Genomic DNA, 14,292 nt, shown 5'->3' with positions numbered 1-14,292 from the left:
GCAGCACTATTACAATGGTTGTGCCCTGCCATTGGCCTAGCTTTCCTGGAATTCAAACTCACCTGGTGGTTCAAACCTGGCCACCAGTGCCATTCAAGTTCATTTGCTTTGTCAGCCGCCCCCTAACCAAGACTACTCCAGCAAGTTCCCAAGTTCACTAAAACAGCAGGAAAAGTCTTCCATGTCTATAGCCCTCTGCCAAAACATCAGCAGGACTCTGCGTGCACCCAATCACCTGTCTTCTATGCCAGTCTTACACTGCTCCTGACCTCCTCCTCAGCTCCTACAGTCCCCTGCTATCTAACTGTGCCCTTGGAACGATGTTTCTGGATGAGACAATCCAGCCAGAGGTGGATGGAGTTCATTTTCCCTGATATTCTCATGAGCAGCTGGTGAGGCTGTGTCTTTAAGAATCTGTCTTAGAACTCCTCCCTTGACATATTTTTTTTTCATTCCATATATAAATGAAACCGTACAGTACTTATTTTTATGTGTATGGCTTATTTCAATTAATATAATGTCCATGAGATTTATCCATGGTGTCACAAATCGCAGGATTTTCTTTTTAGTGGTAATATTCCATTATATCATAAATTTTCTTTGTCTGTCAACAGACACATAGATTTTTGATATCTTGCCTATTGCAAATAATGTTGCAAATAACACGAAGGTATAAATATCCCTTTAAGATACTAATCTCATTTCCTGTGGAAGTAAACCCAGAAGTGGGATTGCTGAACTACATGGCTATTCTACTTCTAATTTTTGAAAGAAACAACATACTCTTCCATAATGGCTGTACTAATCGACATTCCCTCCCACAGTACACAAGGGTTTCCTTTTCTCCATATCCTCAGAAACACATTTTTTTTTAAGGTCATGCCATTCTAGCAGGTGTGAAGTGATATCTCATTTTGCTTTATTTTTTTTTATTGAGATAGAGTCTCACTTTCACCCATGGTGGACTGCTGTGTCATCATAGATCACAGCATCCTCAATCTCTTGAGTGATTCTTTTGCCTCAGCATCCCTAGTAGCTGAGACTAGAGATGCCTGTCACAATGTGAGACTAACATTTTCTTCTTATTTGCATTTTTTAAATTTTAGATTGATACAAGTGTACAAATAATTTGGTTACATTGTTTGCATTTATTAAGTAAAGTTCAAGTTGTAATTGAGCACTTCACCCAGGAGGTATGCCATACACCCCTACATTATGTCCATTAGGGGAGAGCTTACCATATTCCCTCCCTCCTTCATTCTAAACCCTCCTTACATTCCCCACTTGAGTGTAGTTGTGTTTTTCTCACATGTGGAGGTGAAGCTGTCTATCTCTTGTTTTCTTATTAGTAATAAGTACATTGGATAATTTCTATTGCAGTTCTTATGATACTTTATTTAAAGGATGTTCTCCAAATCCATCCAGGTAAACAAAAATATGTAAAACCTCCATCCTTTTATGGCTGAATAGTATTCTGTGATATACATATACATAATTTATTTTTTCATTTGTGAGTTAATGGGCACTTGAGTTGTTTCCACATCTTTGCATTTGTGAATTGAGCTTTGATAAGTATTTGAGAACAAATGACTTTATTATATATATATATATATATATATATATTCTGCTAGGTTAACACCTAGTACTGGATTGCAGGGGCAAATGGAAGATCTATATTTAGCTCTTTGAGCATTCTACATATTTCTTTCAAAAAAGACTGCATTAGTTTGCAATCCCACCAACAGTGTGTAAGTGTTCCCTTCTCTCCACATCCACACTGGCATCTGAAGTTTTGGGACTTTATGATGTGGGCTATTGTCACTGGAGTTAGGTTATATCTCAAGATCATTTTGATTTGCATTTTTCTGATGATTAGGGATGATGAATATTTTTTCCTGTGTTTATTGTCCATTCATCTATCTTGTTAGAAGAAGGTTCTGTTTTTGTCTTTTGCCCAATGATAAGTGAGATTGTTTAATAAATGGTATTTGGAGAACTGGTCAGCTACATGCAAAAGGCCAAGCCTACTCCTCTATCCTCTTACAAAAATCGACTCTTCTTGAATAAAAGATGTAAGTCTAAGAAACAAAACAATAAAAATTCTAGAAGAAAGTGTGGGAAAAACTCTTGATGATATCGACTAGGGGAAAATTTTCCTGAAGAAGACACCATTGGTAATCTCAACAACACCAAAAATAAATAAATGTGACCTGATCAAGCTAACAAGCTTCTGCACAGCTAAAGACACAAAAATTAAACCCAATAGGCAACCTTCAGAATGGGAGAAGATATTTGCATGCTATGAATCTGCAAAAGAAGTAATAAACCAGAATCTACAGGGAACTCAAACAAATCAGTGAGATAAGTGATTTGCATTTTTTGATGATGGGTGATGCTGAACACCTTCTTATATACAAGGGAACCATTTCTATATATTCTTTGGAAAATATATATCCAGATCCTTTCTTTATTTTAAAAACAGTTTGGTTGTCTATTTGTTTGTTTATTTATATATTTTTGCTATATTATTTTGTTAACTGAGCTTTTAGTATCACATTAAAAAAAAATCATTTGCCAAGATCAGTGTCAATGAGATTTTTCCTATGTTTTCTTCCAAGAGAGTTATGATTTTAAGTTCTACATTTACATCTTTAATTCACTTTGAGTGGATTACTGTATGTGCCACAAAGGTCTAATTTCATAACTTTGCTTATGGATATTTAGTTTCCATAGCATTATTTAATGAACATACTAGCTTTTCCCTATTCTGTATTTTTGACTTCCTTGTCAAAATTTATTGACCATACACATGTGGTTTCATTTCTGGGATCTTGATTCTGTTGGCTTATGTGTCTATTTTTATACCAGTAATATATTGTTTTGATTACAGTAGTTATGTAATATAGCTGGAAATCAGTAAATGTGATGCCTCTAGCTTTCTTTTTATTTTTTAAAATTGCATGGCTATTCAGGATCTTTTCTTCTTCAGTATAAATTTTAGAATAATAGTTTCTATTTGTGTGAAAATGTCATTCAAATTTTAATAAGGGTTGCATTGAATCTATAGATCAATCATGTTGTGTAATATGAAACTTTTAACAACGTTAAGTCTCCTAATCTATGAACATGGGGTATCTTCGAATTTCTTTTTTCTTTCATAATGACTTCCATAAACGTTTTATGATTTTCAGCACACAAATTTTTCATTTCCTTCACTAATTTTATTTTTAAATATTTTCCCTTTTGATACTTCTGTAAGTGCAATTACATTTTTAATTTAATATTTAAGTATTCTATTGGTAGTGCATGGAAACACAATTGATTTTTGAATGTTAATATTGTATACTACAATTTTACTAAATATTTTTTATTAGGTCTAACTGTATATTTTTTTTGACACAGAGTCTCACCCAGTCACCCTGGGGTGGAGCGCCATGGCATAGCTCATGGCAACCTCAAAATTTGGGGCTCAAGTGATTCTCTTGCCTCAACCTCCCAGGCACTCACCACAACACTGCACTATTTTTAGAGATGGGGTCTTACTCTTGCTTAGGCTGGTCTCAAACTTCTTGGAACAAGCACTCTGCCTGCCTTGACTTTCCAGAGTGTGGGATTACAGGCATGAGCCACCATGCCTGGCCTGGGTCTAACTTTTTGGTGTTGTTTTTATGGTTTTCTATGTATAACAGCATGTCTTCTGCAATCAGAGAAAATTTTACTTTTTCATTTCCAACATAGGGGCATTTTAAATTATTTATTTTACCCAGTTGCTCTGTATATGATGTGCAGTTCAATGCTGAATATAAATCACAAGTGTGGGCATCCTTTCTTAATCTAATTCTTAAAAAAAATAAAGATTTCAAGCTAATATGACCTTTTTAGAAAGAAGTTCAGAGAACATTCAAGGAACTGAAAGTAGACCTACCATTTGATCCTGCAATTCCTCAATTCCTCTACTAGGTATATACCCAAATGATCAAAAATTATTTTACAACAAAGATTTTTGTATCAGAATGTTTATAGAAGCCCAATTCATAATTGCTAAGACATGGAAACAGCCCAAGTGCCCACCGACCCATGAATGGATTAACAAATTGTGGTATATGTACACCATGTTTACCTGGATGGAGCTGGAACATATTTTTCTTAGTAAAGTATATCAACAATGGTGATAAAAGTATACAATGTACTCAATACTACTATGAAATTAATATATAATCACCCACACATTCATATGAATGGCAAAACATAACTATAGTCCAGAACGTAGAAGGGAAGAGGAGAGAGAGGGGATGAGAGGGGAGATATGGGAGGAGGGAGGGTATTTGGGGAAACCTCACCTAATGTGCATGATGCAATGGTACATTTCAAAACTATTAAGAAATTAGTGTAATTGTGATGGATGTGTTACTTCATTCACTATAAACATTTCACATTGTATATCAAAGTAGTACACTAAACCCCATAAACACATCAATATACAAAGTTATGATTTAATAAATAATAATAATAAAGAAAATTCATTAATATCTAACTCTAATAAAAGCAGGGGGTTTCATGTGCAAAAAAAGATTTCGGCTTTTTTGAATTTTCTAATATTTTGTTATTTCAAAACATTGAGTGTATACAGATGTTTTTGTTACATGGACGGATTTTATAAGGCTGAAGTCAGGGCTTTCGGTGTGCCTACCACCAGGACAGTGCTCCTTGTACCCAATAGGTAAGTTTTTACCCCTCACTCTTCCATGGACCCCATTCTTAGATTCCAATGTCCTTTATGTCCTTTAGTGCCCTGTGAATTCATCATTTAGCTCCTATTTATTAGTGAAAACATGTGGTGTTCATTTTTCCATTCCTGGAAATTTTATGGGGTGAATCTTTTAAAAGAAGATGTTTCTCCTAAATAAATGTTTCCTTTTCCTTTTTTTTTAATTTTTACAATCATCCCAGTGATATTTCAGATTTACAATTCTTCTTTGGCACCTTGTCTTAGATCCTGCAAAGGAGGATGGCATGAATGACTTTATAAATGCTGTCGTTATCATTCAGAGGAAGACTAGACCATATTAACAATAGTGACAACACAAGGTGAGAACTTGTTACATTTGATGACCCATAGATCCACTACTTCATGGTTTGTCACTTCAAAAGATTAAAAATAAACACTTTTAATGAGAGAAAATGGGTGTGAAGCATCGTGTTAGGCCTTTGGAGGATACAAAGACAAACAAGTCACCAACATGGCCTTAGGAGGTAAAATTTTTTTTAATAATTATAAGCACTTGAGGAGATGGAGCAAGATGGCAGCCAAGTAACAACTTCTTTGCAACTGGGCATGGTGAGATTGGGGAGAGAAGACTCCAGGCACCACTGGCTTGTGGGCTCTGCCCAGAAACAGCCCTTAGACAGTCAGTGGGAGATTTCTGGACCCCGGGAGGAAGACAAAAGAAGTGGAGAAGTGAAAAATGGTTGCATTCAGTCTGAGGTGGTGGTGGCAACAGTGACTGTAGCTACAGGAACAGTAAGATTGTAGACAGGAAAGGCCTTCCTTGTGGGTTGTTTTCTTTCTTGGAACTTGGGCACTTGGTTGAGCTACCTTGGGAGAATTTGGGAGAAAGTGCAAGTGATTTTGAGCAGTGTCCAGAGTCCAGGAGTGAGCCACCAGGCTGATAAAGAGCTTTCTTTGTTTGGTTGCAGACTGACACAACCACTGTGGGAGATCTGCCCTGCATGCTATGCTCTCAGGGTCCCAAAGTGAGACTCATGCTGGGAAAACATAGGCAAGTGACTTTGAAAAGTGCCCAGAGGCCAAGCCTGAGACAATGGGGAAGAGCAGGGATTTCATTGTTCAGCATTAGGAGAGCTGCCATGCAGCCTTGATCCTCAGGGGCATACAGTGAGAATGGTTTGGTGTGCCTTTGTAAGTGAGCAACCACTTCAGCAGAGATTCCAGCAACATATGCTTTCTTGGGAAATCCCCTCCTTAACCAAGGGTCATGGCTTAAAGTGTCTTTTAAGCAGGCTGAGGGGAGATTCAGGCTCTCTACCCTGTGGGGTTAGAGGACAAAGTAGACAGCAGAGGCCTCCAGTCTCTATCTTATATAGCTGTATCAGCATTGTGATTAGCGTCTCTTACCCCAGAAGATCACCTGTTGCCCATGCAATATTCAGCAAGATATATATTGCTTTTTTTTATTAGATCATAACTGTGTACATTACTACATTTATGGGGTACAATGTGCTGATTTTATATACAATTTGGAATGCTTACATCAAAGTAGTTAACATAGCCTTCACCTCACTTAGTTAATGATTGTGTTAAGACATTTATATTATATATATGTATTATCTTAATATATTTGAAATGTACCCTTGCAATATGCACAGTAAGTGAGATCCCACTGATTACCCTTCCTCCACCCAGCCACCTCCCTCCTCTTCCCTTCCACTCCTTTTCTTGCTTTCTTTTTGGGCTATAATTGTGTTTTATCATTCATATTAATGTGTGAGTGATTATATATCAGTTTCATAATAGTACTAAGTACATTGGGTATTTTTTCTTCCATTCTTGAGATACTTTGCTAAGAATACGATGCAGCTCCATCTAGGTAAATATAAAATAGGTAGAGTTTCCATCTTTTTATGGCTGCATAATATACCATAGTATACATATACCACAGTTTTTTTTTTTTTTTTTTTGAAGTTTTTGGCTAGGGCTGGGTTTGAACCCACCACCTCCAGCATATGGGGCCAGCGCCTTACTCCTTTGAGCCACAGGCACTGCAACAATTTGTTAATCCATTCATGGGCCAAAGGGCACCTGGGTTGTGTCCATGACTTGGCAATTATGAATTGGGTGCAATAAACATTCTTGTGCAAATGTCTTTTTTGTAAAATGAATTTTGATCATTGGAATATATACCTAGTATAGGAATTGCAAGACTGAATGGCAGGTCTACTTTTAGTTCCCTAAGGGTTTTCCAAACTTCTTTCCAGAAGAGATATACTACCTTGCTTTCCCACCAGCAGGACAGAAGTGTTCCCTTCTCTACACATCCGCACTAACATCTGTAGTTTTGGGATTTTGTTATGTGGGCAAATCTGGCAAAGGTTTGTTAACTAGAATATACAGAGAATTCAAACTAATTAATAAGAAAATAAAAAGTGATCCCATCATTGTGGGCAAGAGACTTGAACAGAAGCTTTTCTTAAGACAGGCATCTTAACACAGTAACTAAGAAAATACATAAAGGCTATGTTAACCAGTTTGATGAAAATATTTCAAATTGTATATGAAAACATCACATTGTACCCCATGGTTACATTAATGTACACAGCTATCATTTAATTAAAAAAATTAAAAAAGAAGACAGGCACATGACCTACAAACACATGAAAAAAATGCTCATCATCTTTAGTCATCAGGAATGCAAATCTAAACCACTTTGAGATATTGCTTTGGGTTTTTTTTTGTTTGTTTGTTTTTAGCCAGGGCTGGGTTTGAACCCACCAACTCTGGCACATGGGGCTGGTGCCCTACTCCTTTGAGCAAAAGGCGCTGCCCCACTTTGGGTTTTTTTCTTTCTTTGTTTATTTCAAATTTTCTGTCTAGACTTTTCTTATTTTTTCCTCATTTTTCTAGGGTAAATATAATTTTTCATTGTTGTCTTCTTTAATAATAACTTCATTTTTGCTAGTTTTTCTGCCTGTGTTATTTTTTTCCTCAATTTTAACCTGTACTTTTTTTGTTTGTTTTGGTTTGATCTATAGTATTTTTGTTTTTCTTCTCTATTTGGTGTAGGTAAGGTACTGTGTCTGCTCAGGTTGGCAAAGATCTACCGACCTCATGGGAACCACTCCACCCAGTGCCCCCAGAGGTTGGATGTATTTAAAGTGTGGGTCTAAGTACCCTACTTTACACTTCTATTACTTCTATCTCCCTATTTCTGCCCCTCTATTTTTTGTCAATCTTCCCTTTTACTCACCTCCTCTCCTGTAGCTTTTTTCATTTTTTTATATATTTTTTCCCTTCTTGCTCATCACTCTTCTCATCCTTTTAGTACTGTAAAAAAGGATACATCAACACCCTAGATTAGAGACAGGGTAACTTAAAGAGCAAGAGGAAGTTAAAGAAAAATTAGGGCAAGGAAACAGGCAAAAGAAAACACTTATGAGGAAAACACAGCAGAAAAATCCTGGAAACATGAAAAGCCAGAACAGAGCAACCTCACCCAAGGGACTATGGGGCAGCTGCTGCAGAGCATTCCACATATAAAGAAATATTAGAAATAAAAGAACGGTAGTTTAAAATATAGATGATAAAAACACTGAAGGAAATTGCTGAGAAGTGGGAAATAATGAAAAGGAAATGGAAAAAAAAGAATCAATTAAGAGACTAATGATATGAAGAATATAGAAAGGATATAGGAGAGCTAAAGGAATTGAAGCAGTTAATGAGGAAACTTAAAGGGGCAGTAGAAAGTATGAATAACAAATTAAACCATGTAGAAAAAAGTATCTCAGAGGTAAAGGACAAAGGTCTTAAGCTAACTCAGATAGTTAAAACATCAGAGAAAAAGAGAGAGAAAGAAGAATGTTCACTGATAGACTTATGGGACTTCATGAAGCATTCAAAAACACGAGTTATAGGTACCCCAAAAGAGGAATAAAGATGCCCCAAAGGAATGGAAGCCATAGTGAAGAATATTATAAATTCTCATTATAAATGAAAATTTAAGTTATAATTTAAATTTCATTATAAATGAAAATTACCCAAATATCGCCAATGATTCTGACACACTCCTTTCACAAGGATATCAAACCCCAGGTTGTCTCAACTCAAATTGAGCTTCTTCAAGACACAATGCAATGAACCTCTCCAATATAAAGAAATAGAAAATATTTTGCAGGCACAAGGAGTTAGCGCCAAATGACCTATGTGTTCAAATCCATCAGGGTGACTACAGACCTCTCAAATGAAACTTATCAAGCCTGAAGGCAAAAGTCATCTATCTTTAATCTACTTAAAACAATTTCCAGCCCAGAATTCTATATCTTGCTAAGCTAAGCTCTAAAGCTGATGAAGAAATCAAATCTTTCACTAATATGCAAACATTGAGAAAGTTTGTCAAAACAGGACCAGCTCTGCAGGTAATATTTTTACCTGTGCTACATGCTGACCATCAGAATGGAGTGCAGGCAAAGTGAGCACTCAGAAACTAAAGGATAAAACCTAGCTTCTACAATGATGCAAAAGATGAAACTAAGCAATGGACTTTCACAAAATAAGATGACTAGAATGCCACACTTATCAATTCTCAGTAAATGTTAATGGCTTGAATTCTGCACTAAAAAGTCATAGACTGGTTGATTGGATAAAAAAACACAAGCCATCCAGTTGCTGTTTGAAGGAAACACACCTAGCCTCAAAGGACAAATTAAAACTGAGAGTTAAAGGATGGAAGATAATTTTCCAGGCAAACGGAATTCAGAAGGAAAGAGGGGTTGCAAACTTATTTTCAGATACAAGTGGATTTAAAATAATTAAAGTAAAAAAAGACAATGATGGACACTTCATGTTGGTAAAGTGAAAAATACAACGAGAAGACATTTCAATTCTAAATATTTATACACTATACTTAAATGCTCCCAGATTCCTGAAACAGGCCTTAATTAGTCTGAGCAATATGATATCCTATAACACTGTAATAGCAGGGGACTTTAACACTCCTATCACAAGGATGGATGGGTCATCAAAATGGAAACTAAGCAAAGATACAAGGAACTTAAATGCAACCCTAAAACAACTGTGCTTGATAGACATATATAGAACACTCCATCCCAAAGATAAAGAATATACATTGTTCTCATGGGCCCATGGAACATCTCCAAAATTGATCATATCCTAGGACACAAAACAAACCTTGACAGAATCAAAACAACTGAAATTTTACTTTGTATCTTCTCTGAATACAAGGCATTGAAGATGGAACTCAACTCCAATAAAAAAAATCAATCCCACACAAAGGAATGGAAATTAAACAACCTCATGCTGAATGACAGTTGAGTGCAGGAAGAGCTAAAAGAGTAATTTGTTAACTTCCTTGAGCATAAAAACAATGAAGACACAAGCTACCAAAACCTGTGGGGTATGGCAAAAGCAGTCCTGAGAGGACAATTTATCACTTTAGATGTCTACATCTGAAAAACAGAAAAAGAGCCCATCAACAAACACACAAATCATCTTGTGGAACTGGAAAAAGAAGAACAATCTAAGCCTAAACCCAGCAGAAGCAAAGAAATACCCAAAATTAAATCATAGCTTAATGAAATTTAAAATAAAAGACTCATTCAGAAAAGTAATGAAACAAGGACTTGGTTTTAAAAAATGACTAAACTATTCCCTTTTCTCCACATCCATGCCAACATCTGTAGTTTGGGGATTTTGTTATGTGAGCCAATATTACTGGAGTTAGATGATATCTCGAAGTGGTTTTGATTTACACTTCTGCACTGCTGGTGGGAGTGCAAGCTAATATGTCCCTTTTGGAAGGAAGTATGGAGAATACTCAGGGATCTAAAAGTAGACCTGCCATTTAATCCTGAAATTTCTCTACTAGAGGGATATCCAAAAGACCAAAAATCACTTTATAACAAAGATATTTGCACCAGATTGTTCATTGAAGCTTAATTCATATTAGCCAAGTCATGGAGGAAGCCTAAGTGCTCATCGTCCCATGAATGGATTAATAAATTGTGGTATATGTATACCATGGAATATTATGTCACCTTAAAAAAAGATGGAAACTTTACCTCTTTTTGGTTTACATGGATGGAGTGGTAACATATCCTACTTAGTAAAGTATCTCAAGAATGGAAGAAACAATATCTAAAGTACTTATCACTATTATGAAACCAATTTAGAATCACTCACACTTTCATATGAAGAATGGATCACAACTATGGCCCAGGATGAAGGAGGAAGGCGGGGGATGGAAGGATAGGAGGGAGGTCAAATCACAGGAGGGTGAATAGTGGGATCACACCTATGGTGCATAATGCAAGGGTACTTGTCAGATCTGTTAAGTATAGAGTATAAATGCCTTAACACAATAATTAAGTACATGAGACAAGGTATATATTAACCAATGTGATGTAAATGCTCCTAATTCTATATGAAATCAGCACATTCTACCCCATAAATGCATTAATGTGTACATGATCTATGTGTTTATGATTTAACAAAAAGATAATAAAAATGACTAAAATAGATAAACCTTTGGCCAAACTAACTAGAAATCAAAAAGTAAAATCTGTAGTAACCTTGGTAAGAAACAATAAAGGGGAAATAAAAACAGATGCTACAGAGATATGAGAGATCATCTCTGAATACTACAGGAAACTCTATGACCAGACATTTGACAATGTGAAAGAAATGGATCAATATTTGGAATCACATGTTCTCCCTAGACTTAGGCAGGAAGAGGCAGGTCTCCTAAACAGATAAATTTCAAGCACTGAGATCAAAGAAACAATGAAAAATCTCCCAACAAAAACATCCCCAAGTACAGAAGACTTCACACCAGAATTCTATCAAACCTTCAAAGAACAGCTTATTCCCATACTGCATAAATTATTCCAAAAAATTGAGGAGGAAAGAATCTTCCCCAATACATTCTATGAAGCAAACATCACTTTGATAACAAAACCAGGAAAAGACCCAACTAAAAATAAGTTTAGTCCAATTTTACTAGTGAATATAGATGTATAAATTCTCAACAAGATCCTAGCCAATAGATTACAGCTTATCATCAAAAAAGTCATATATCATGATTAAGTAAGTTTCATCCTACTGATGCAAGGCTAGTTTAGCATATGCAAGTCTATGAACATAATCCACCACATGAACACGAGCAAAAACAAAGACCATGTAATCCTCTCAATAGATGAAGAAAAAGCATTAGATAAAATCAGATTCTTTTCTAATTAGAACACTGAAGATTATAGGCATAGGTGGCATATTTCTTAAACTGATCAAAGCCTTCTATGACAAACCCACAGGTGATATTTTACTGAATGGAGTAAAATTGATAGTTTTTCCACTTAGAAATAAATGGAATCAGATGAGGTTGTTCTCTATTTCCACTACTATACAACATGATGCTGAAAGTTCTAGCCAATACTATTAGTCAAGAGAAGAAAATAAAGGGCATCCAAATGGGAGTGAGGAAGTCAAACTTTCCCTCATTGCTGATGATATTATCTAATACTTACAGAACCCCAAAGACTCAACCACAAGATTCCTGGAAGTCATCAAAAAATATAGTAATGTCTCAGGACATAAAATCAATGTCAACAAGTCAGTAGCCTTTGTATAAGTCAATAATAGTGAAGATGAGAGGCTAATTAAGGACATAACTTCTTTCACAATAGCTTCAAAAACATAAAATACCTAGGAATATACCTAACAAAAGAGGCAAAGGACATCTATAAGGAAAATTATGAAACCCTAAGAAAAGAAATAGCAAAGGATATTAACAAATGGAAGAACATACCATGCTCATGGCTGGGAAGAATCAACATTGTTCAAATGTCTATACTTTCCAAAGCAATGTACAGATTCAATGCAATACCCATTAAAATATCAATCTTATACTTTTAAGATTTGGAAAAAGTAATTCTTCAATTTGTATGGAACCAGGAAAAAACCCTGGATCACATGTAAGATAATTTTCATGGCAGAACCAAGGCCAAAGTGGTCTGTAGCCAAATTAAATAGGGTAAAGTTTGTTTCTTGGTTTACTGCCAGGACCATGATCAATAATACAACCTGGGCATAGTTCTGCCTTCTCAAAATAATCCTCCTTGGTTTTGGATTCCACCAGGTTTCACTACCTTCTTTCTGAATTCTAAAGCTCCCACTAGGGTACTTTAATCCATAGATGACTGCCAAATTATTGTTGCTGTGGGGGAGATAGGAGTGTGAGTCTTCCTATTCTGTCATCTTGCTGACATCACTCCTGAAAAGTGAACTATTTAGAACATAAGTGTTTTGATGTCACTCCCCTTTTTAAACTATTCAGTGACATTATGTTACCCTTGGGATAAATTTATTTACTTTATTGAAAAAAGTTACTGAATGAAGTATTTGTTTTAATCCTAAATAACAAATTAATACAGTTTTAGAGGCTTAAATCAACATGTGTTATTAGTTCACATTTCTGTAGGTAAAAAGTCTAGGCATTTTGCCTAGACTGTTCAAAGTTTCACAAGGTGAAAATCAAGATGATAGTTTGGTTGAGTTCTTAACTGGAGGCTCTGGGAAGAAATTTACTTCCAAGCTCATTATTTTTCTTTCTTTTTTTTCTTTTTTCTAATTTATTTTTATTTTTTTTATTAAATAATAACTATGGAGGCAACAACAAGATGGCAGCCAAGTAGTAGCTTCTGTGTAACCGGGTGCAGTGAGAAGGGGGAGAGAAGATTTCAGGGATCTCTGGCCAGTGGGTTTTGTCCAGAGGCTGTCCTCTGGTGACCCAGGAAGTCAATGAGAGACTTTAGAACCCCACGAGGAGGTCAGAAGTGGTGGAAAACTGGCAAGTAGTGGGTGCCTGTTAGGAGGGTGCCTGCAGCTGTACCTATAGCAACAGCAAGACTGCAAGCAGGAAGAGCCTTGCCTGGGGGCTGTTTTGGTTTGTCTGGACTTGGACACTCCATTGAACTGCTTTGGGAGACCTGGGGCTGGTGTGCGGATGACTTTGGGTGCTGTCTGGGCCCCTGGACTGAGCCACTGAGCCAGTAAGGAGCTAATGCCGTTCAGCTGTGTGCTGCCCGCACAGTTTCTGTGGGGGAGCTGCTCCTGCAAGGTGCAGAGCGGGGATCAGCTTGGCGTCCTTGGGCAAATAATCTAGTGACTGAGCTGCCCAAAGGCAGGGGCTGTGACGCTGGGGGAGTGCGGAGATCCAGGCATTTGGCAGATTAACACCCTTGGCCCTCAGGGGCATTGAGGCAAACTGGATTTGGCCTATCGGATAAGGAGGCAGCCATGTCAGGAGAGATCCCAGGGATAAGTGATTTCCTTGGAAAGCTTCTGCTTGCCCTAGGCCCACGGCATGGAGGGTCTTTTAAGTGGGCCTATGAGACATTTGGACTCCTAAGCCTGGGGGATCTGTGAAACCAGTTAAGGCCTCTAGTTTCCATCTTGTATAGCTGTATCAATTTTGGGATTAACTTCTCACTCCTCAGAAGATCACCTGTTGCCCGGACAGTATTTACCAAGATATATATATATAT

This window comes from Otolemur garnettii, unplaced genomic scaffold (assembly GCF_000181295.1).
Source record: "Otolemur garnettii isolate 467f Iridium unplaced genomic scaffold, OtoGar3 scaffold00206, whole genome shotgun sequence".
NCBI classification, from domain to species: domain Eukaryota; kingdom Metazoa; phylum Chordata; class Mammalia; order Primates; family Galagidae; genus Otolemur; species Otolemur garnettii.
This window is presented reverse-complemented; position numbering follows the sequence as displayed.